General features: G+C 41.8%; 1 long non-coding RNA gene across 5 annotated transcripts in view; it reads right to left on the reverse strand.

Annotated features, from left to right (window-relative positions):
- Positions 1 to 1,004: 1,004 nt before the first annotated feature.
- LOC142436262 (uncharacterized) overlaps positions 1,005 to 24,354 on the reverse strand; it is a 36,430-nt gene continuing 13,080 nt past the window's right edge. Inside the window, exons 4-8 of one of the 5 annotated variants that reach the window (XR_012781833.1) lie at positions 23,420 to 23,531; positions 21,588 to 22,959; positions 19,585 to 19,711; positions 9,848 to 9,941; positions 1,008 to 3,756 (exon numbers count right to left, since the gene is read on the reverse strand). This is a non-coding gene — a long non-coding RNA (uncharacterized LOC142436262). Of the gene's footprint in view, positions 9,942 to 11,113; positions 15,617 to 19,584; positions 19,712 to 20,681; positions 20,806 to 21,587; positions 22,960 to 23,419; positions 23,532 to 24,354 lie in introns of those variants that run through there. The other 4 variants (XR_012781832.1, XR_012781834.1, XR_012781835.1 and 1 more) reach the window with 4 other exon arrangements.

The following is a 24,354-nucleotide window of genomic DNA, read 5'->3' on the forward strand; positions in this document are numbered from 1 at the left end:
CTAGGGCACCCCTAGGCTTTAGGCTAGGGCTCCCCTAGGCTAAGGCTAGGGCTCCCCTAGCCTTCAGGCTAGGGCACCCCTAGGCTTTAGGCTAGGGCTCCCCTAGCCTTCATGCTAGGGCACCCCTAGGCGTTAGGCTAGGGCTCCCCTCGGCTAATGCTAGGACTCCCCTAGCCTTCAGGCTCGGGCACCCCTAGGCTTCAGGCTAGCGCTCCCCTAGCCTTCAGGCTAGGGCACCCCTAGGCTTTAGGCTCGGGCTCCCCTAGGCGTTCTCTGTTGGTACACGGAATCCAAATGGACTTTTCTATATTGACCTATGGCGTGTGAAATTGCTGAACATTTCATTTGGATGCAATGATTTTCTTGTAGGGCCTTGGATTGTCCATGTTTAGAGTGATACCATCTCCAATTACAGTTTTACATCTTTGCTACCATTGTCAGCTTTTATTAGACACTTGTTGATCAATAACTGCCATAAAGACTTGCAGCATATTATTAAATAAAAGTGGTATTAAATGGTATCCTTATCAGGTGCCAATATGTAAAGGGAAAAATTTAATTAACTATGCATCAAGCAAAATGTTTGTCATTGGCATTGCATTTTGCTGTTTAAGTCAAATTAAATCATGTCACTCTCATAGAAATGTTAGAGAAAAAAAAGAATGAAACACATATGGGTCCTGCTTCCTTCTCACAGTTGTCAAGTTTGGGCTTAGTTGCAGTTACTGTGATGTTCTATGTTGTTGAAGTTCATCCTTTTTTCAATGATATTTTGCTTTATCAAGCATGATGTCCTTTAATGGACAGATCTCTCAACAAATTTCTAATATACTTAAAATGAATTTTCATAGTATCCATTTATGACAAGCATTATAATTGTACAACTTCTAAGCTACAATTGACAGTGCATCAAACTATCAAGTTCTTCACTAGCACTATAATTAAAATGCATCATTTTACTTTTAAACAGCCTCATTCATTTTTCAACTTTCAGTGGCATATGAGACAATTAAAAATAAAATAGCTTGGATCTGGTAAATATTAGTTCTCAAATAGACACTGCTTTTTAAATGTTTAAAGAGGTCCTGGGAAACAAATATGCCCAGGGAAACACATCACTTGTCTATGGCTTCTGTGTATATTGATTGAGGTCCAAGTGAAATGAAATCCTTGACAACTTCAATGATATCTCCATTTTTCATGGTAATTTGTATTGGTCCTATAGTGAGGATTTTGGTTTTCTTTCATCGAGCTGTATTCTGTAGTTAAGGCACCAGTCTCTGATCTTCATCAGTACGTTTTTCAAGTCAGACTACCTTATGGCATGCAGTATTAAGGCATCTTCACACTACAGGGAATTAATAAGGCTTTCACAAATATTATTTCCGTGCTCTTCTATATTTAGGACAACTTCTTAGATTACTTTCTTTTTTTAACATTTTATTACTCATACAACTCTTATCACAATTCATACGTATACATACATCAATTGTATAAAGCACATCTGTACATTCTTTGTCCTCATCATTTTCAAAGCATTTGCTCTCCATTTAAGCCCTTTGCATCAGATCCTCTTTTTTCCCCTCCCTCCCTGCTACCCCTACCTCATGAGCCCTTAATAATTTTTAAATTATTATTTTGTCATATCTTGCCCTATCCAGCGTCTCCCTTCACCCCTTTTCTGTTGTCCCTCAGGGAGGAGGTCACATGTAGATCCTTGTAATCGGTTTCCCCTTTCCAGCCCACTCACCCTCTACCCTCCCAGTATCGCACCTCACACTCCTGGTCCTGAAGGTATCATCCACCCTGGATTCCCTGTGCCTCCAGCTCCTATATGCACCAGTGTACAACCTCTGCTCTATCAAGGTAGATTTCAGATCATGATAGTTGGGGGGTGGGGTGGAGGAAGCATTTAGGAACTGGAGGAAAGTTGTATACTTCATTGGTGCTACATCGCACCCTGACTGACTCATCTCCTCCCCTAGACTCCTCTGTGAGGGGATCTCCAGTGGCCGACAAATGGGCTTTGGGTCTCCACTCTACACTTCCTCCTTCATTCACGATGTTAAGTTTTTGGGTTTTGTTTTTTTTATGATGATGCCTTATTCCTGATACCTTTGGCACCTCGTGATCACACAAGCTGGTGTGCTTCTTCCGTGTGGGCTTTATTGCTTCTGAGCTAGATGGCCGCTTGCTCACCTTCAAGGCATTAAGACCCCAGACACTATCTCTTTTGATAGCCGGGCATCATCAGATTCCTTTGCCACGTTTGCTTATGCACCCGTTTGTCCTCGACAATCGTATCATGGAGCTGTGCAGCCAATGATATGATTTTTTGCTCTTTGATACCTGAAAACTGATCCCATCGGGACCACGTGATCACACAAGCTGATGTGCTCTTCCATGTGGGCTTTGTTGCTTCTGAGCTAGATGGCCACTTTTGCACCTTCAAGGCTTTAAGACCCCAGACGCTATCTCTTTTGATAGCCGGGCACCATCAACTTTCTTCATATTTACTTGTTCAAATGCTTTGGCTTCAGCAATTGTGTCGGGAGGGTGAGGATCATAGAATGACAATTTAATAGAAGAAACTATTCATGTATTGAGGGAGTGCTTCAGTAGAGGCCCAAGGTCCTTCTGCCACCTTAATACTAAACCTATAAATATAGACACATAGATCTATTTTCCCATCCTCATATATATATATTTGCATGTACATGTCTTTGTCTAGACCTCTATAAATGCACTTTGCCTCCTAGTTCTTTTCTCTATTTCCCTTGACTTTCCTCCTGCCCCACTATCATGCTCCATCCCCACCTGGCTTACAGCTATACCTCTTCTTTAAGTAACCTTGCCCTTATCATTCCCTACCAGGCCAGCCACTCCCCACCTCGCCACCAATTTGGATCCCATGTTGCTCCCTTGTCCCTGGGTTTGTTAACACCACTTCTTTACGCCCAATCTCCCCCTATCCCAGGTACCCCCAGAACTGTCGGTCCCTTTGTTTTTCCTCCAGATAGTTCATCCAGCCTGTCTTATGTAGACAAACCTGTGGAGATAATAACATGCACAAAAATAAGACAGAGGAAAACAAAGCAACAGTATACAGCCAGACAACAAAACAACAACAAACCACTGACAAAGAACAAAACAAAACACATCAAGATAGAAAAGCTTGTAGTTAGTTCAAGGTTCGTTTGTTGGCCTTTAGGAGTGTTTTCCAGTCCAGTCTGTATGGGCACCACGCCCTGGCCCCAAATCCACTTTCAGCATTCCCTGGGGACCTTGCCACTCCATTCCCTTGCTGTTCTGCTGAACTCTCCCAGTGATTTGCCTCAGTGTGGTTGGATCAGGTCAGGTGCAATCTGCACACTGTGTCTCTGATGCTTTCTCCGGTAGCGCCATTGGTCACTGAGGGGTTTCATGTCTTATAGTGGGGGCCATGTTGTCCTCTCTGTGGACTGGCTGCTCTAATCAGGAACATCATCCTCACGGCCTGGTGGGCAAGTCTGTGCTCCACTCTCTCCTCCTCCCCTTCATCTGCGCCCGTGTGCTCTGATCCGATATATCCTTCTGCCCGAGCTGTAGAATCAATGTCGTCCTTTGAAACAAATTCTTCTTGGGGGAGGGGCAGGAATCCACTTAATTTTTGGTGTTGGGGCCAGCCTCCCAGACCTCTCCACTGGTTCCCTACTCCACTCCGGAATGCTGCATTCACACCTCGCGGCACTGGGTGGAAGTCTGGTCCCACTTTCCCTGTGGAGATATAAACAATACCCTCCCCTTGGGTGGGTTAGTGCCCCATGCCCCAGCTCACCTTTTCTTCCTTATATTCATCCTTTTATTTTTCTTTCCCCACCTCCTCCCCAGTTGTCTACTATGTGCATCCCTGGTTTTGATCTGGTCTCTGCCATACTACACAGTCTTCAACCCAAAAATGTGAGTATATAGTAACTTTTTCCCCTATGCCACATTAGCATTTTTTTTTAATATTTGCCTCAGCAGGATCATGTTTTACTTTTCCTTTTGTACCTGACTTACTTCACTTAGCATGATTTCCTCCAGTTCCTCCCAAGCCGGTATGTGCATCATAGTTGAGTTTCTTTCCCTGTGATCTATCTTTCTCAGAGTGGTGTGTTGAAGTCACCCACTATAATTGTCGGGTCTGTGATTTTTTCTTAATCTTTTGGAGTGTTTGGTTGACATATTCAGCTGGTCTCTCATTCAGGGAATATATGTTTACAATGCTTAGTGGTTCATTGTCTATGATTCCCTTGAGCATTAGATAGTATCCTTCCTTATCTCTTTTTATGGTTTGTACTTTGAGGTCAATTTATTCCGAGATTAGGATTGCAACCCCTGCTTTTTTTGTATTGCTGTGTACTTGGTAGGTCCTTCTCCAGCCTTTGATTCTCAGCCTATTTTTGTCTGTAGCCTTGAGATGTGTCTCCTGTAGGCAGCAAATGGATGGGTTGTGTTTTCTAAGCCATTCTGCTAGTCTCAGTCTTTTAATGCCTGAGTTCAGGCCACTGATAATCAGGGTTATTATCTCCATCTGTGGACTCTGTGATGCCATTTTATACCTTTTGTGTTGGGAGTTTTCCTACTTTCCTTTCTCATTAGTGTGTGTTTTTTGTGTGTATCATTCTTGACTTCTTTCCATCCTTAAACCAATGCTATCTTGGGGTCTCTTTTCTCCTTGTTGTGCTCTGGGTGAAGTTGTTCTATGTATTGGTCTCTTATTTGTGCTTGGTGAGTGTTGTTCATCTGCCCATACTGAGTCGGCGAGGATCTTTTGTAAGGCTGGGTTTGTTGTAATGTAATTTTTGAGTTTTTCCTTGTCTGGGAAGACTTTTACTTCTCCATCGATCTTGATCGATAATTTGGCTGGGTAGATATTCTTGGATTTGCGTTGTTTTCCTTCAATTTTTGGAGTAATGTCACTCCACTCTCTCCTTTTTTTCATAGTTTCTGCTGATAGGTCTGAGCATATCCTTATGTGGGAACCTTTATATGTGACTGCTTGTTTTTCCCTGGCTGCTGTCATAATTTTCTCCTTTTCCTCAAAGTTGGATAGTTTAACTATTATGTGCCTTGGTGATTTCATCTTGGGGTCCTGTCATGCTGGTGTTCTTTCAGCCTCCTGGATGGTTGCCTGGTTTTCATTCATTAGGCTGGGCAAGTTTTCCTCCAAGAATTCTCTCGCTATTGTAGCAGATGATTCTTTGTTGTGTCTTCCTCCGGTAGGCCAATAATTCTAATGTTCTGCTTCATAGCATCAGACATAGCTCTTAGGTTTTCTTCAGCTTCTCTGATGCTCTTGTTAGATTTTTGTTCACGTTTATTAAAGTCTGCTTGGCTGTCCTCCAAGACACTGATAGGGTTCTCTGATTCCTCCAATCAATTTTCAAGGAACATGATTGTGCTATTGTTTTTCATTATCTCCTCGCTAAGCTCCTGTATCGTTTCATCCTTTTTCTGTATTGTTTCCCTCATATCCTGCATGGCTCCAAGCAGCATTCTGAGAATTTCTTTGAGTGGCATCTCAATGTCTGCTTCTTCTATGTATGTTGTTATGTTCAGGACATCTTCTGCCTTTGTCTTTTTTTCTCCTGTTTTTTTCGTTGAAGTCGTTAGGGGTGATGGCTTTTTGCGTTGAGTTATTTTAGAGGGACCAGGTGCCATTTTCTAGTCTCTCTCTGGAAGACTTACAGGAATGCTTCTTCGAACTGCCTACAGCTGATTTTGCTATGGTATTAACCTACCACTTTATCTTCCTGTGGCTTCCCTATCAGGGGAGTACCCCAGATGGCAGGTCGGCTGCCTGCCCCAGTGTTGCACAGGCTGGGCTGATGTTCCTGTTATTGGTTTGAATGTTGAAAAGTGTTGGCTGAGCTGCCTTATGTCCCCAGGTACTCAGGCAGGAACTCCCTGGTGAGAAGTCTGAGGAGTATCCCCTGGAGAGCAAGCAGGCCTTTCCCTAGCCTTTGGCTATCTATGCACGGTGGAGCTCACCTAGCTGGGTGTGGCCAAGGCGCAAATGCCCTAGGGCAATGGGAGTGCCCCATATGTCTGCAATGGAGCATGAGAGAGCAGGGTAGGAATAAAGAGCAGGGGGAGAAAAATTAAAATGTTAGACTAGACTCTGCAGGGGTATAGGGAAGTGAGGGAAGCAAAAGCAACTATGTAGCTGAGTCCCACTCCCTGCCTGTGGAGCTGCAAGGGCTTACTCCCTGCCCCAAGCCCCAGCTGCTATCCACAGCTGAGCCCCAAGAGTCGCAAGAAAGCTGCTGAGCAGCCCCCAAAGAAGTGGGGGGACACAGAGCAGAGATGTTAACAGATGCAGCAGTGTAGCTGAACCCTGATCCCTGCCTGTTGGGCTGTGGGGTGTTGGGTTTAGTCCCTGCTCAGACCACGTAGGCACCGCAAGCTGTGGCCATGACATGAAAAAGCTCCTGTGCAGCCCTCCACGGCTGTGTTGGAATAGAGAGCAGAGATATAAACAGAAGCAACAATGTAGCTGAATCCTGATCCCTGCTGGTGGAGCTGCCAGGGTCCTGTCCCTGCCCTGAGGCAGGCAGGGGAAAATTGTGGCTGTGTTTAGACCAAGCCCTGCTACAGGCTCCAAATGGCCCCGGCTCCGGCAGATACATTGGCTGGGCTCCAAATGGTCCGGGCTCCAGCAGTTACAGTGGCTGGGCTAAGGTCAAGCCCCCGGCGGCTTCCAGTGATGTAAGCCAAAACCCACAGGCCTTCAAAACCCAGTGGATGTGTGCATACTTATCTTTATGATGCACCTCCTGCGATCCAGCAGCTTTGAATTTCCCTCTAAGCAACTCTCCTGGGCTGGATTCTGCAGAGTCCCCCTGGCATGTGTCACTACGTTGCCATCGTCCTGTGGGCTCGAACTGATAGTCCTTAAATTGGGGATAGGATTTAGTGCAAGCCCCAAACCCATTCTTTGATCTATTACTTTATTACCTTTTATTTGATAAAATTAAAATTATTTAACTTGGGAACCACTGTATAGGTCATATTGTTCCATAGTTCAATTCTGTCAAAACGAATTGTGCAATTTCTTGCATACTCATACATGTTTTCCAAATGATAGGGTTCCTTCCTAGACTTCTTGAAATCATCTCCCTTTTTTCTCCTCCACCCTTCAAGCACCCTAAAACCTTGTTATGCTTTCTTTCCCTGTGGGCACAACATCCCTAGGTTTCATTTTCTGAAAAATAACCAAACAAATTACACTGCTTCAAGACGGTGAGCTCCAATGGCGGCACACCTGTGAGAAACAGCCTAATGTAGATGAGTATAAGCAGACTGCAACAGAACAGCCACACAGTTGCCAGGATAATACGTCTTAACACAGCACACTTGCTGTACCAAGACTTGTTTGTTAGACAACCAATAGTAGACAGCTCTTGGTACAGCTATTTTCTTCAACCCCAGACACCATGTGTTTTCCAGCTTAATTCCTCAGGTTATAGTGAGTCTGGGGTAGAATCCAGTTCCCCCAGTGGAGTTCCCATTTGGGGATCCCACAGAAGCAGCTCTGCAGCATGACTTGTACTCTGAGAGTCAGGATTCAGTTTCCCACTGTTCTGTGACATCTGACCTGGCTTCCCAGGTAACCCCAGAGTCCTAAGTCAGCTCTGCTCTCCGAGTGCAAGTCATGAAATACCCTCCCTACCTTTTGATCCGAAGAGCACCTGCAGTCTCTCCTTACTCCACTTGGCTGTCAGCTCTCCTTTCCCACACCCGAGCAGACATGCACTTACGTTCACCCAAAATTGACTGTTCCATCTCCCCTCTTCAGTGCTGCCCACGCCCTACCATCACTAAGCCTCACCCCTTTGAGAGGGCCACCACCCTCTCCAGGGGACCTCACCCCAGATCCATATTGCTACTACTCAGCATCCTGCCCCCTTTCCCCCACCAATGGATCCCAGCTATCAGGAGATCAGGAAGTGTCCTCTGGCCAAATGACCTCCACTATACTTACCTTAACCAGAGGATTTGTGGTTCATGGCACTGGTCCAGCTCTTTCCCAGGCGATCTAGCTCCTAGCCAGAGGGCCTGATGACGTGCAAACTTGAGTTTGTGCCCTTTCTGCGACTTTTTCCAAGTGGAGTGAACTTAAATAGCATTTGTCCTTTTGTGCTTGACTAACTTCACTAAGCATGTCTTCCAGATCCTTCCACGACTTGAAGTGTTTCAATGCTGCTTTTTAGGGATTCATATTATTTGTGTGTTTACATCAGAGTTGGTTTTTTTTTAATGTATCCACTTTTCTCTTGATGGGAATTTAGGCTGTTTCCAGCTTCGTGCTATTGTGAACTGTGCTGCAATGATCATGGGGGAACACATGTCTGTTCATCATCTCTTTCTTATTTCTTTGGGGTATATGCCCAGTAATGGTATTGGTGAGTCAGATGGTAGTTCAATTTCCATATGTTTTAGGTATCGCCATATCGCCTTCTATAGTGGCTGTACATATTTACATGACTACTAGCAGTTGTACAAAAGTCCTTATCCCACCAGACCCTGTCCACCCTTTATTGTTCTGTTATGTTTTGTTTTTAAATTGGGATACATTACTGGGCTTTAGTTGGTATCACATTGTTGTTTTGATTTCCAATTCCTGAATGACTACAGACCTAGAACATTTCCACATGTGTTTATTAGCCATTTATCTATCATCTTGTACGAATTGTTTGTTCAGGTCTTTAGCCCATCTTACCAAGTTTTTTTCTTGCTATAACCTTGTAAAATTCTGTGGATCTTAATCATCAGTCTTTTATATGATGTGTCATTACTAAATATCCTTTTCCAGTCTGGGGGCTCTCTTTTTACTCTTTTATTAAATAAACTCTATTGATTTACACAAGTGTTTTCTTTTTCATAGGTCCCATTCATCTATGTTACCTTCTATGGAGTATGTTTCTTTTGTTAATTCTGCCAACCCATGTATTCCCTGGACTAATGATCCTGCTAGCTCTGGATTTTACATGTAGGTTTTAATCCACCTGGAGTTATTTTAGTACATAGAATGAGATATTTCATTTCATTCTTCTGCAGGTAGTTATCCAGATTTTCCAGCACCATTTATTGAGGAGGGCACCTGCTTCCCATTTAATGTCTTTTGGGCCAATGTAAAAATCAATTGTATGTGGATGTTTTTATTGTTGGGTTTTCTGTCCTGATTCATTGACCTGAGAATATTGGTCTTTTAAAATAAATTTATATGCTGTTGGATTCTATTGACCAGGGCTTTGTTGAGGATTTTGGCATCTATATTCATGAGAGATACCAGTCTGTATTTCCAGAGGTTATTGTGGTTTGGGGCAAGGGAGGAGTATAATCAATCCACTACAGTCCCTTATGTACCCTGTGAATTATTTTTAGAAGAGTGCACTTTTATTGTGCTTATAACAGTGGTTTCCTAAACAGCTCAGAATTATCCGCTGTTTATGCGTGGTCCTGGGGTGTCAATTTTCTATTACAATGAATGGCCCAGGGAGGAGTGTACATTCAGAAGTGGATCAGGCTACAGTCTGGGCACCAGTTCTGAAAGGTACCTGGCCTGTGCAGGACAAGTGCCGGAAACCTGGAAATACCAGGTCCTATTTCTACTAGCACGGTGAGGCATTTTGTGATTCCTTTCTCAAAGCAATATAGAAACACCTCCACCGACACCTAGCCCTGCTCCTGGCAGATTCCAAGCACTCCTGTTTCCCCAGTGCTGAGACTCTCTCCACGTGGCCTGATCTAATCATCTGCAGGAAGGAGCTGGGCATAGCTAGGGATTATCACCAGTGGGAGCTCTCCTCCCTCTGCAGACCTTGTGGTTCAGCATCAAGCCTCCAGTTGTCTCTGCAGGCTTCTGTGGGATGATCCTGAAGTATCAACAGTTCGGCCGGGAGTTGCCACAGCATCTGCAAGGGAAGCAAAGCACAGGAAGGTGCTGTGAACTCCGACGGCATGATTGAGAGCACAGCTGTGCTCTCTGTGGATAAACCAATTTAAAGGACACCTGGTATTATATCCCAGGCCCCAACCCAGCTACCTACCTGCAAATTTGGCAATCCCACAGCAGTGAGCTGTTCACAGGGCCGATCCAACACTTAGCTTTCCTTTTAAATATATTTTTTCACTTGCTTTGCTTCAATTTAAAGGTAGATGTACAAAAATAGCCTTATTCTTCCTTCCAATAGTATCCCCCTCTATTGTAATGTAAGGTCAACTTAACAGCATGAATCTGTTAAACCATTGTCTGCGGTCCCCAGCAAAAGCACAGTTTACCAACAAACACTGCATGCAACAGTACTTTGCACACACAGAGAAGAGATGGAGCTGGCTCATCAGTAATGGGTCTCACTACCCCCAGCCAGCAGTCTCACTTTGCGACCAGTGCAGGGATGTTGTTTTGTAAGCATCCTTCGTTTGAGCTGCTAAAAGAACAGTGTTCCCTCCTCACCAGCAAAGATGACAAAATAGGGCTGTGCTATGAGGGAGAATCTACTGGAAGGCAGGGAGTTAGTTTTGTCGTCGTCGTTTGTATTCCTTGTAATATATTTAACAATCAGTTTGGGGAATGTTAGCATGTGTTCAACCAAAGGTAGAAGGGGCAGGCTGTAGGACACCAGACCTAAAGAGTATGTTTGAACACAGAAGCCCTGGAAAGGCAGTGATCCAGCAAGGTCACCACATCCCAGGAGCCAGACTGACATAATTGATCCTAAACACAACTGGTTCAGTCCTGGACTCCAGGGAAGGACAGAAGAGTACACTTGGACTGCCTTCTTCCTCAACTTGCAATTCCTTTTGGGTTCACCTCAGATGTATTTTGCAATTGGGGGTAATTCTCTTGAGTTTTGTTATGTGTCTTTCTGTTTAACAGTATACGAACCCAGAATTGATAAATGTATAGAGGCAGCAAGACAAACAAGGATTTCTTGGAGATACAGTGGGGCAATGGGTGGGGTAAAAGGGAGCCGATATTAAAAAGTTCAAGAAAGATGTTTTCCTCCTGCTTGATGTGATGGAACTGTGGGATGATATGATATCTATGTTACTATGGGTAGACTAGAGAAACAAATTCATAGACACTCACGTCCTTGAGAAATAGCTTTATGTACAAGAGAACTCAAATATCAAGAAAACATCCCAGCCCAGTCCAGATCAATTCCTTAAGTCCAATCTTAGACCATATGTCCGATACCTATTTTTAAAGTCTTCTTCAGACTCACAAAACACATGCAATGATGCCAAATGCAGCAAGAGCACAGGCCAGTGGGTGGGAAGTCTTCTGGATCTGGTGGCATTGTAAGCATCTCAGCGCTCGCATGGGTCCACGTGATTTCTCCAGCTGAGAGCACTCACATAGTTCCACATGTCTTGTCAGCTGCAATGTCTCCCAGGAAGTCAACAGAAAGAGACAGAGAGAGACAGACTCCTACATTCAAGGAGGAATGAAGGAGTTCCCAGAATCCTCAGGAGGCCACTCCAACACAGAGGCCACATTGGCTATGATCTGATTAACTGGCTAGACTCCACCCCTTCACTCTTAATCCTGTGAAATTGACAAATGATTATATGACGACCACAGCTAACTATAAGATGGTTTGGGCAAAAAACAAATAATCAAATAAAATAATAAACATAGATTATTTCATTATGAAATTTTTTATTGTAAATTCAGTTATTGGTTTATATCACAATCCCTTTTCCTGTTCAATATTTTAAAGTTTTTGAAATATTGTACTGGCAAGAATTTCTGTCCGTTTGCAGCTATGTGTGCAAAACTTTCTGTCATGTATTGGAACATATTTTTCTCATGAAACATGCAACAAAATACTATTTGCAACATTCTTCTCAGGTGTAGTTCAGTGGCATTAGAGTATTGTTTTCAACAATTAAAAACATCTGCAAAATTTCCCATCAAACATAACAGAAAACCACCCCCAAAATAATTCTGACTAGAAACTTTCCCCTTAACATCAAATAATTAACTAAAACGTTCCAGTTTCAATTATTTTGAATAGAAGCCTGATTTAAATACTTCCCCGTTCCTCTGTAAAGAAGGCAGCCTAAATCCTGTAGAATATCTTTGTCTTTGAGCCAGATTTTCTTTACCAGTATTTTTTGTGGCTTATATCTCAATATCAAAATCTGTATAAAGAGCTATGTCTGTAGATCATACTTCCTTTCACTGTATCCAGCTCACAGTGTTTGCAACTTGTAGCACTCTCTACCTCTAAAGCTTTTCCCACTGAGGGACCAGAGGTAAAAATAACCTCTGGGAGAAAGTTGACTTGCAGGGGTGCTTAGGCCCCACAGGAGCCTGGATACAGACTGTAGTTAGAGCTGCTGTGCTGACCACTATGGTAGCTCCAGTGCCCGTGTTTGGAAATCTGCAGAGACAACTCCAGGTAACACTCCTGACCAACAATCTGAATGCTTATGACCAGAGAAAATGTTACTGTGTGCCCCACAGAAGTTGGAAGACTGTGTAAGCCCAGGAAACACCTCTCCTGTATGTGATGGGTTGCTGTCAGCAGGGGGCTCAGAATACCCATCACCCACAGAGGGTACTAATCCATGGGAAGAAATATGACCTTCTTAAGACTTCTGTGGGTTCCTGTTTCCCCACAAATAACCTTGTTGGTAGGAAACACTTTTTTTCCAATATTAAACATGGACTATAACGCAGTATATTTTATCCTTTCCCAAATATTCTGAAATGTTATAGGGGAAAGGAGTTTTAGGGAGACATATACTTGTTTCCCTACGTGGTCAAAGGAATGAAAAGATTCAGGTAGGCCTAGTCTTGATTCCATTGCATGGTAAGCCTAGAGATTGTCTTTAATTTCACCAGATCATCTGTGTACTTCTGATGGTAATAGATGTAAAGCTACATTAAACTTAAAATCTACACAGATGTCCACATGATTGGTAGAGGGAAGACCTCAAAGAGAGGGCTGTGTTCTCTCAAGGACTCCACCAGCATCACTTTTCTAGTGTGAGTCCCAGAGGCAGGGGCCCCATTCAGCCCTTTCCACCTTTACATACCATGCACCTCCCACACGCAAATGCCTGACAAGAACCCAAATAAAACCACAACATGCAAGGACTTAAATTCATATTCCTTCTCACCTGGAGAGCATTTTCTGGGTGTCACGAATCTTATCCACATGAACATGAAGCATGTGTGGGTTTTCCTCTTTCTGGCAACTCAGGGTGGTGAGTGGTTCAGGGAGTCAGACATGAAGTCTGGGAGTGAAGAATCGGGGCACATGACTCACTGGGTTTCTCTCTATCCCCAGCTGTATAGGCCCAGGTGCAGGTACAAGAGTCAGGCCCTGGACTAGTGAGGCCCTCACAGACCCTATCTCTCACTTGTGCGGTCTCTAGATTGTCTTTAACCAGCTATCATGTGACCTGGGTCCACCGGGCTCCAGGAAAGGATCTGGAGTGGATTGGGATAATATGGGAGAATGGGGGGCACAAACTATAATCTAGCTCTCCAGTACTGAGTCAGCATCACCAGGGATACATCCCAGAACCAGGTTAATTTAAAACTGAGCTCTGTGAATCCTGACGTCACGGCCATGTATTACTGTGCAAGTTACACAGTGATGGGAACTCAGTGTGAGCCCAGACACAAACTCAGTTTCAGCAGAGACAAGGGAATGAAGGCAGTGAGGCTTTCCTCTCAGAAGCTGTGGTTTCCCCACCTTGTCAGCACTTCTCCAGGGACTACCGTGTATAGTCTAGGGAACCTTCATGCATCTGAGGAAGAACATGCACTCTGTGGAAGTCTGGAAGGTCATCTGTCGCCAAAATGGTGGGCCATGTCAGTAGAGGGACAGCAACACAGAACACGGGTACCCATATGGTAAGTCACAACTGTCCGTTCACACACTTGGCCCAGGCCAAACTCCAGCACCTCTTCCTTTGTTTTGAAAGCTTTGTTACACTAACTCCAATGAAAGTTTTTCTTGATGAAAATTTCTCATGATTAACGAGATCTGATGCCCACATATAAGATGTTCCACATTTAATTCATGCAAAGGGCTTTTTTCCTTTTGTCAAATCTCTGATGTGCTGTAAGGCATTGTGTCTGGCTGAAAGCTTTTCCACATTCATCACATATATGGGGTTTCTCTCCAGTATGAGTTCACTGATGAACAGTAAGAGAAGCCATCCAGATAAAGGCTTTTCCACATTCATGACATACATGGGGTTTCTCCCGAGTGTGAATTAGCTGATGAACAGTGAGAGAAATCTTCTGGATAAAGCCTTTGCCACATATATAGGGTTTTACTCCTGTGAATTTTTATATGAGTTTTGAGATTTCCTTTACGAATGAAGCTTTTGCCACATTCACCACATTTATGTGGTTTCTCTCCACTATGAGTTTGCTGATTAATAGTGAGAGCAGTCTTCTGGATAAATCCTTTTCCACATTCACCACATACATGGAGGTTTTCTCCAGTATGAGTTCGCTGATGAACAGTAAGTTTACTCTTTCTGATAAAAGCTTTTCCACATTGACTACACACATGGGGTTTCTCTCCAGTATGAGTTCGCTGATGAACAGTGAGAGCATGCTTCCGAATAAAGGCTTTTCCACATTCACCACATACATGGGGTTTCTCTCCAGTATGGGTTCACTGATGAACGGTGAGAACATCCTTCGTGAGAAAGGTTTTTCCACATTGACCACATACATAGGATTTCTCACCAGTATGAGTTCGCTGATAAACAGTAAATTTACTCTTCTGGCTAAAGCCTTTGCCATATTCACCACATACATGGGGTTTCTCTCCAGTATGAGTTCGCTGATGAAAAGTGAGAAGAGTCTTCCTGATAAAGGCTTTTCCATATTCACCACATATGTGGGGTTTCTCTCCAGTATGAGTTTGCTGATGAGCAGTGAGATCACTCTGCCTAGTGAAGCCTTTCCCACATTCACTGCATACATAGGACATTCCTGCCACATGAGGTTCCTGATGTCCCTTGAGGTATGATACACTGTGAAAATTTTTCCCACATTGCAAGCATTTTCCTAGCTTTTGTCCTTCATGACTTTTTTGATAATGTTCATTGAGTTTGAACATTTTCTTGAATATTTGCCCACACTGACTGCATTCGTAGGTCTTATCTAGTATACCAATAATCTGGTGTTCATAGAACACAGAGTCTTCAATGAAGGTTGTTCCACATTTATCGCCTGTGTGTGGTTTCTCAATTTCATCAGACTCCTGATGCTGAATGCACTGTGACTTCATGAACCTGGGTGGTTCACACTCAGGGAATTTCATTTCAGTATTAAATTGCTCTTGTTCACTGTGGAGAAAAGTTTTCTCATCTTCAGTGAGCACAACTGACTTCTGTATTTTGTTGCTTCTGTTCTGATTTAATTCCAGAATGATTAAATCTGATTTTACATTTTTTTCATGTAATCCAAACATCTCATAAGTTTCCTTTGGAGGAAAATTATTTTTATGCTGAGAATATGTATTACATTTGTAGCACCATTCCATTCTGTCAATGCATCTTTCACATTGCAAGTGCTCAAGCAAATGATCATCATCTTTCTGGATTTCTATAAAAGAACACAACATTGACTCTTTTAAATATCTTGGTTTTCAATGGACCCCATAAAATACACATTGATATAAAGTAGATCTTTAGTGACAACCCTCTTTTATGACTATAAATAAAACACTATGCTTAATGTTTATTGCCCATTGGACGAAATACAATCATGTAAACAATTCAAATGGTAAAAATAGTTACTATAGAAATCAGGTTGGATATGAAAGTGATAAATGGACACAGGTTTGATATTTGCTTAAAGAGGTACATGAATACATACAACAAACATAACAGAAGGAAGACATGAGACCAATAGACCACAGGAGTGATATGACTTGCTAATTCCATTTGGTAGAGGTTAAATGTATTCATTTAATCAATCTTTACTGAAAGACAACTAAGTGCTAGATAAAGTTGGGAATGCGAAACATGGCGAATATTCTACTTGGGAGAAAACCATTTTTACAGGTATATATGAAAGGGATTATGGTACAGAAACACATTCCTTATGTTTGTGGAGCCTGTATTTTAGCTCACAGCACTCCTCTTACAGTGCTGTCCTGTGGTGGCGTGCAGGTTGCTGTGATGCCAGAAGCACTGCCACCCAGTGTTTCAAATACAAGCAGGACCACCCATGGTGCACAGGTCTTAGTGGATTCTCCAGAAATAGGGACTGGGAGGAAGATCTGGTGATCGACTTCTGGAACATGAACCCCTCAGGTTTAATGGCAATGAAATAACACTGAACAAGTACTAAATCCTCAAAGTACAGTCAACCATAATGATGTAGATGGAGGAAAAGCTTTGGGGACCTTCAGTGCTTGACATGGCATGACTGAAAATGAGAAAAAAGAGCTGCTAATATCCTCTAGTAAATGGAAAATGGCATACATGCAATATTATCATGAAAAATTGCAAGTTGTCAAAACAAAATGGAATGGTAAAAATTGATAGTGTATGCATTATTCAACTTTAATAGACTGGTACTGGCTATTTTTAATTAGATAATCAAGTGGTTTATAAGGCTGAGATCGACAAATTCAAGAAGATTGGCATCATATTCATTATCCAAAAGCACACTGCAATATCTTCCCTGATGTATAATTTTGTCAGTGGTAGGCTAATATTCATATGCCTGCAAGCAAGACCAGTTAGTACAAGTGTTATTCAGTTTTGTGCACCAATTAAAGCAAACATAGAAGCATTCACAAAGTTGGAGAAGAGTCCCAGTCACATACTCTTAGTTAAATATCATCGCCACACTATCCTTTCATTGTAGTGCCACCTTAATGATATCTCATACAAGCGCATGGCTAATTACTATCTGCCAGCAGCTTTAACGACAAGAGCAGACATGTTGTTGTTATTGTTCTCCCCGCTCAGGAGACAATTACTCCACTCCACCTACCCTCAGCACTGGTCTTAAGTTGCTCATCCAATTATTTCAGGGATCCCGAGGCTAAAGATCCTGCCTACCTTGTTAGGTAGCTAGGTGTCTGCCTGTGTTTGTGTGGGAGGCGGGGGAGCTGCATGCCCTGAGATTATATAAATTGGTGAAAGAATGCAAAGCCTTTTTATTTCTGCCCTTCAATTACACACCAGTCCTTTAGGACCCATCCAGTGGGCATTTAAGAGAGAAAGAGATAATTGATTCCTTAAGTGACAGCAACAAAGGGAACCTGATTGCTTTCAAAGCTAGGCATCTTTCAGCTGAGAAGCAAGAAGTCAGGCACCTGTAGCAGCTGTATACTAACATCTTCCTGGAGGGCAGTTGGGGGGAAATCTCTGTCTGGAGATTGCTCATTAGCAGTTCTAGCTTTGGGACTTGTGGGGGTTTTCTTCCAACACTAGAACTGGTCTTCCAAGCCCTGTGGTCAGGAGTACAGATATAAGGCTGCTGCTCACACTTTCATCCAGGTTCTGTTTACCACCACAATAATGAAATTGAGGGGAGAAGGGATAAAGGAGAGCTGATATCAAGGAATTAAAGAAGAAAAAGTTTTCAAACTGTGGTAGCTATTGTACAGGACTGCTCCATGTAATTGAACTATGGGAAGTTATGATATCTATAAGAGCTCCCAATAAAATATTTAAAAATATATATTGAAATTTTCACATGAATTTTTCAGCCTGACATTGATCAACCAAACAATCATACACACTGATAAGTGTAAAATTTGGGGAAAGTAGCAGTAGTTGGAAAATGTGACCTTAGTAACAGAAATGACACACAGGTTCACTGATAACATTTTGAGACTAATGATGAATTCATAGCAAATTCCTTATTAAACACCAGAAATGGAAACTACACATATGGATTTTCCGGAATGGAACAAATGAAAATCAAATCAACCACATCTACAGAAAGAAATGGTGGAGAAGCTTATAAGTCAAAACACGCCCAGGGGTTAACTGTGGAACAGATCATAAATTGCTCAAATCCAAGTAGAAGCTAGCCAAAGTAGCTAGAGCACAGCTTAGAGACTATGTAAAGAATAAACATGAGGAATAAAAGTCTGACTGAAGACTAATGACAGAGACCAGATGAGATGTGGGATGACATGAAAGGCAACTTACACATGGAAACCAAAAGGCTACTCAAGAGACAGAAAAGAAAAGAGAGCAATATTGAATGTACTATGCATTGTTTGAATAACAGCAATAAAACCTATTGGAATATACTGCAAAAATGTTCTTTAGAAGCAGCAACAGTCATCTTTCGTGTATTGGACCTGTTAAGAAGGGGTGGGCCTAAGGAAGGGACACTACATAGTAAGAAATATATAGCAGACATTGCTTAATTAAAAAAAAAACATGCCCTTTCCACTTACAAAAATTATTGGAGGAACAGACAACTTAAAAAAATCTTACAGGTAGAAAAAAATGTAAGGTACAGTGCTAAAGTATACTTTAAAGCTGATAATTTTCTTGCTAGGAAGATGATTTTAGATACCTGGAAACAACAGAAGTCATAAATATATTTCACCAAAAGGAGTAAAATATTGGGAAATATGTCTGTTAAAGAATTCCAACAGAGAAGGCAAATTGACCATCTCTCTAAGAAAACAGAAAGAACTGACATCACCTGCATGAAGAAAACTTTAAAGGAACAGGACACCAAATGAGAATATGGACACCAAATCTTTAGAGAAACTCCAAGGGGGGAAGCTAAGGAAGCACAAAGGAGACCCGTTTATGGTGGGAGCTCAAGATGCAAGATGGTGCTGCATACTGCAAATGGATATCCATTCTTACTCAGTAGGGGAGGAATGTGCTGTATTCAGAGGACAGTTACTAATTCAGAGTTCTCTGTTTGGAGAGAAGCGTGCAAGACAGATTTTCATAGTAAAGTGGAAACATAAAAGAAGGGAAAATTTCAGAATGTTAAAGAAAATTATGGAAGCAAACACACATAGTGTAAAACAAGAAAATGGAAATCTAATCTCATAAGAGCTACAGGTGTACTTCCCTCAACATCTTGGACAAGTGAACTCTCACATACAAAGTAGCACACACTTTTATGCATTTTCTGACACCTTTCATAGATATGAGGCCTTCTCCCTGTTCAATCAACTACCCCAGCCAATTCCCCTTAAGGTGTTTTGACCATGCATCTGAGAAAATTCCACTATAGCTTGCTTCTAATACCAAACACAGTTCTCTTGTTCCAACTGAGAGAAAGCTTCTGGGGTGACAATTAGATAACCTGTTTATGGGAAATTACAGAATCATGGACACACCAAAATTAACGTAAAGTTTGTAAAGACTGCAGTTTTGTATTTCTAGAAAAATAATGTTCAAAGGAACAAAGTAAATAGCATTCTTTCAAGGGTAGAAGACCTAACCCACTAACCTAGGATGAGACAATGCAATGAGAATCTACCTCTTTGAGAATACCACAAACACCGCAAAGTTTTTAACATATAAGACAGGAAAAGCCAGTGACGAGGTCAATGACTTGAGAATTCTCCTCACCAATGGAAACCAGGTTGCGATAGTTCTCCAACATCACATCCTGATATAGGGTTTTCTGAGCAGAGTTCAGGAGCTGCCATTCCTTCCGGGTGAACTTTACAGCCACATCGTTGAATGTCAGTGGTTCCTGTAGTAAGAGGGGTCTACTTAATGAAGTATTTTCCATTTGAAGATTTAAAAAAAATATATCTTACAGTAAAAAAAGCAAAACAATAATAAAAACTATTGTGGTAGTTCATTCCATAATGCCTCATTAACTGAGGACTTGGTACAAAATATTTTACCTTATTTCTACATTCACGACCATCAGCCGAGAAAACTAGCCCTAATTTTAGAAAGATCTCCAGTGTTCTGAGAAATAAATGTTTTCAAATACATTCTCCAGGTCAAATACAGTGCCCCCACAATAGCTAGCTCCACATTAAGGAGCAGGCTTAAAGGAGCTCCCATAGTAGAGGAATCATTTCTGTACCTGGCTACTTCACTATGCCTGAAGGTTATCTGTATATCTGAGCAATCAGGTTCTAGAGCCAGCCCAACATAAATGTAGCAAACACCTGGGGAGGGCACAGGGCCGGTTTGAAGTCAACTAACACTAGGTCAAGATGGTAACTCAGCATCTTGCTTGTTTAGAATTTTACCCGCTTATGATATGACCCATTAACTATGTACATGCTAACTGCATGACACGAACGCCTTATGGAAAGACCTGTAAGCTCCATTATATATACCCACTGGAAAATATATTCACTCTCTCAGGCCTGACATGGGAAGAGAGCCCCTGTGTCCAGCTGTCTGCTCTCTGTCTTTTAATATTTTCACAATTGCAATGTCACTCCTGAGGATCACTTTTGGAGTGTTGGGGACCCCAGTGCCTGAAAATAATGCACCCACTCTTAACATTAGAATTTTGAGTTCCAGTGACATTATCTGAATGTTCTAGAAATAGCTCAGCTTTATAATCACACAAGGTAGATAAAGACCTATTTGTTATTAAATGGCATTAGGGTTTCTACCAGCATCACCATTATTAGAGGCTCGGTACCTTCAGTGGCAATAAGTACTGGGAACAGTGCAGATGGGGGAGGTCAAACATACCTCAACTCTCCAACACTTTTTGTCAACTCTAAAACAAGTCAATCCTTCCACACCACTCTGTCTCACTTCTGGGTTTGATAATCTGTTGCTGTGGTCACACAACACTCAATAGATCAAAGTGGTCTATTAATGAACAAGGTACAACTCGGGATCAGGAACAAGAAGCTATAAGTCAGAACCAAGATCAGAATGTTCATAGACATTATCTCCCTTACTGAGTGCAGAACAACTTTCTAAGCTCTTAAAGGCCACCTTAGGACAAGCTCCTCTTGACAACCTTAGGACAAATTCTCCTCAGCCACCTTTGGAGTGAATTATCTTAACTTTAATTGCAAGGTCCTCTTGAACTTGCCATCTTTCACCACATGCTCTCCAAGGCGCCCCCAGCCTAATTCTGCTGGGTGGATCTCTGGAGCCTTCCTAATCTTGCCTAGGCAGGGAAGATGCTGGGTTGGCCCAAGAAGCCAACATATTAAGAGGGAGAGAGAGAACTGCCTGCAGGCATGGTTTGAGAGGAGACAGTGAGGCATTATCCTGTCATCTGAGCTGTTGATTTGGGTTTATTAGCCCCTGCAGCCACACAGTTCAGAATGAACCCATGGATTAGGGATTTGCAGCTTCCAAAAAATTAATGTGGCATTTCCTTGAATGGCAACTATGAGCTGCCTGTGTGACCTGACTTGAGAGCTTCCTCCACTCTATGAGCCATTAGCTTGCTGTCTGACCTTCCAATTTGGGTTCCTCAGCCCCTGCAACCTATTAGCTGACGAGATTCAACAACTTCTCTTTGTGAGGCAGTGGACTGTGGTCTGACCTGATGATCTGGTTCATCAGCGTTTATAAACAAATCAATGAGGAAAAACCTACAGACTGATTCCTGACCTTTATATAGATCTGGAACTCACCAGCTTCCACATCTTGAAGTGCGATTTATTTACTTGATGACTTTTGAGTTTTGTGAGATGTTGCTGAGCAAATCATGGACCATCTTGAACCTCTACCACATAGGGATGGGTCTACTGCTGCTCCTGCAAAATGAACTGTACTATTCATGGGTCAAGAGCTGCACCAATGGAGACAATGACCAGGGTAGAAGGGACAGGAGTGACAGAGCCAATGGTGTCAGGTCCAGAAAGGGCTTTTCAGCCAAGAAAGTGGGACAGGCAGGCAAGATCAAGAAGAGGATATCCAAAAGTAGTTGAGAGGACCATATAAAGATGGAACTAAGAAATGAGCCTATCTTTAGAAGGAAAAATGTCTGATAGGGGACAGGGAAAACAGGCCTTCCCTAAAGAAGAGCAAATGTGCCTACATGGTTCTTTAATATGAAAGTCAATGTGTAGCCTACTAATTCGGATACCAAATTATACTCTGTTACTGAGTAAAACTTGTACCTGTGACTCTGGACTGTAATTAGTCCATGGCCACTGCAAAAAAAAAAAAAAAAAAAGAATAAGCTGAGTAGGAGAGGAGTGTGGCAAAGATACTGGTGTCAGACTGGAAAACCATTGGAGGGTACAGGTCTGTCTAAGCTCTGCCTCATATGAATCAGAGCTGATGTTGACAGTTAATTCTCTCTCCTGCATCTCTAGTTAGAGGAGGTGAGATGCTGTCTCATTTTTAAACCACTAATGCAACAAGACCCATTTTAGATGCATTGATGAGAATGCTGCTGTGTGGGAGAGTATTTAACATATCACCTTCAGAAATAAGCATTAAAGAAAGTTACTCAAACAAAAATCCCATGGACTACTGAACTCTCCTAAAGAAGTGATTTTATTTCTCCTTAAAAACCATGTATAGCATATAATTTGAAAGATATGCTGGCCATAGAATAATAAATTATGAGCTGGAAGATAATGTTATCCAAAGAATCCTCAGTGCTATATTATGTTCAATGTCAATAGTTTATTGTTAATCCTATGATCAATATATTCCTAATCTTCTCCAGCCAAATGTTGAAATCAGAGTAAAAGTTTAGCTCTAAGTTCTACTATTTCAAATTTCTGCTTTTCCAATGAACTGAATCAGTATTATACAGGCTTCTACAATTCCAGTAGAAAATACAGAAAAGGATAAAACACATCAGAAGCACCTGAGCCTTGGCCATTTTCTTTGGTCCTTAGGACACTACAGGCAACTGGGATGCTCTGTCTTATCTGGATCAGCTCTAATGATGCTCACAAATTTCAATCTCTCGTGAGGAAATCCCAAAAGTAATAATACAAGGCACTCTTCCTCCTTCCTCTAAGCTGCTGGTGATGCACCATCGGCAGGCTGATGGGAGAATACAGTGTAACACATAACCAATAGGTCCAGGTGCTGTTACTGTTCTTTCCTTCTTCTAAACACCCAAAGTCCCCAATACTGTTAACGGTGCCCTTACTGAGTAATGGGAAACATGCTTATACCATGAGCAATAAAATCTAAAACTCATAATGTTCACACATGTGAATAAAAGATTATTTTATAACAAATAGAGATTGGGCAATCAAATATAAATATAAAAAAATAAACAAAGAGTTGGATCCCTACCCCACAGCATACAAACTACCAATTCCTTACTGTGTGACTCTCAAAGAGAATGACAAATCAATGAACCTTTAAGATGATTATGTTAATTAAAGCATCTGGAAACATTTTACATGGGATATATAAAGAGCTATTATAAACTAAAGATTATTTTATAGGAGAACTATAAATTGTAAAATAACTTTAGAAACACTTTTAAACTCACCATCAAGTAGAGTTAGACATATAAGCTGCCGATAGGACACAGGAGAACTGCTGTACAGAGCTTCCAAGATTCTAAAGCCATGACAGGATGCTAATGGGTGTGTACCTCTGACCTTGAGGATAGAAGTCCAACACTTAACACATGTCAAAAACAAGGCTCCATAATAAACATTTATATGACATTTATTAGATTGAAATTTATATCTATACATATATAAATTACATATAAATGTAAATGAAGAAGTATATATCCCCCAATAATGAGTGCACTTTTGAATCCCAATATAGATAATGTTTTTAATATACCATTATTTGTAGTACCTAATGCAGTTAGATCAGTGGTTCTCCACCTATGGGTTGAGACCCTTTTGGGGGTTGAAGGACCCTTTCACAGGGGTTGCCTGATTCATAACAGTAGTAAACTTACTGTCATGAAGTAGCAACAAAAGTAGTTTTATGGTTGGAGCTTCACCACAACATGAGGAACTGCATTAAAGGGTCGCAGCATTAGGAAGGTTGAGAATCACTGAGTCAGACAGGAGGTCTATACAAGTACACAGTCTAGCTATGCCCCCTTAACTTCCTCCAAATTATTTACCTGGGTTTGTCGCCTGCCAATGTGAACGAGGAAAAGTTGTCCCTCATAGTGGTTACTGTCAGGCTGCTAATTGCAAGGTCAGCAATTGGAAACCACCAATTTCTCCTCGAAAGCATGAGTGACATGGCTTTTTACTCCGTTATAAAGTTACAGTCTTGGAAACCCACTGGGGCTGTCATATAAGACAATCGGGCAGCTTGGCCAACAATACATTGGTACCGTTGTGCCTTGTGGTTATGTAAATAAACTGTCTGAAACCTAACCTACAGATTAGTTACTTTGGAATTCATGTTACAACTAATTGAGTTATTTCAGAGACAGAAATTGGGATCTCACTA

This window comes from Tenrec ecaudatus, unplaced genomic scaffold (genome assembly GCF_050624435.1).
Source record: "Tenrec ecaudatus isolate mTenEca1 unplaced genomic scaffold, mTenEca1.hap1 Scaffold_1876, whole genome shotgun sequence".
NCBI classification, from domain to species: Eukaryota; Metazoa; Chordata; class Mammalia; order Afrosoricida; family Tenrecidae; genus Tenrec; species Tenrec ecaudatus.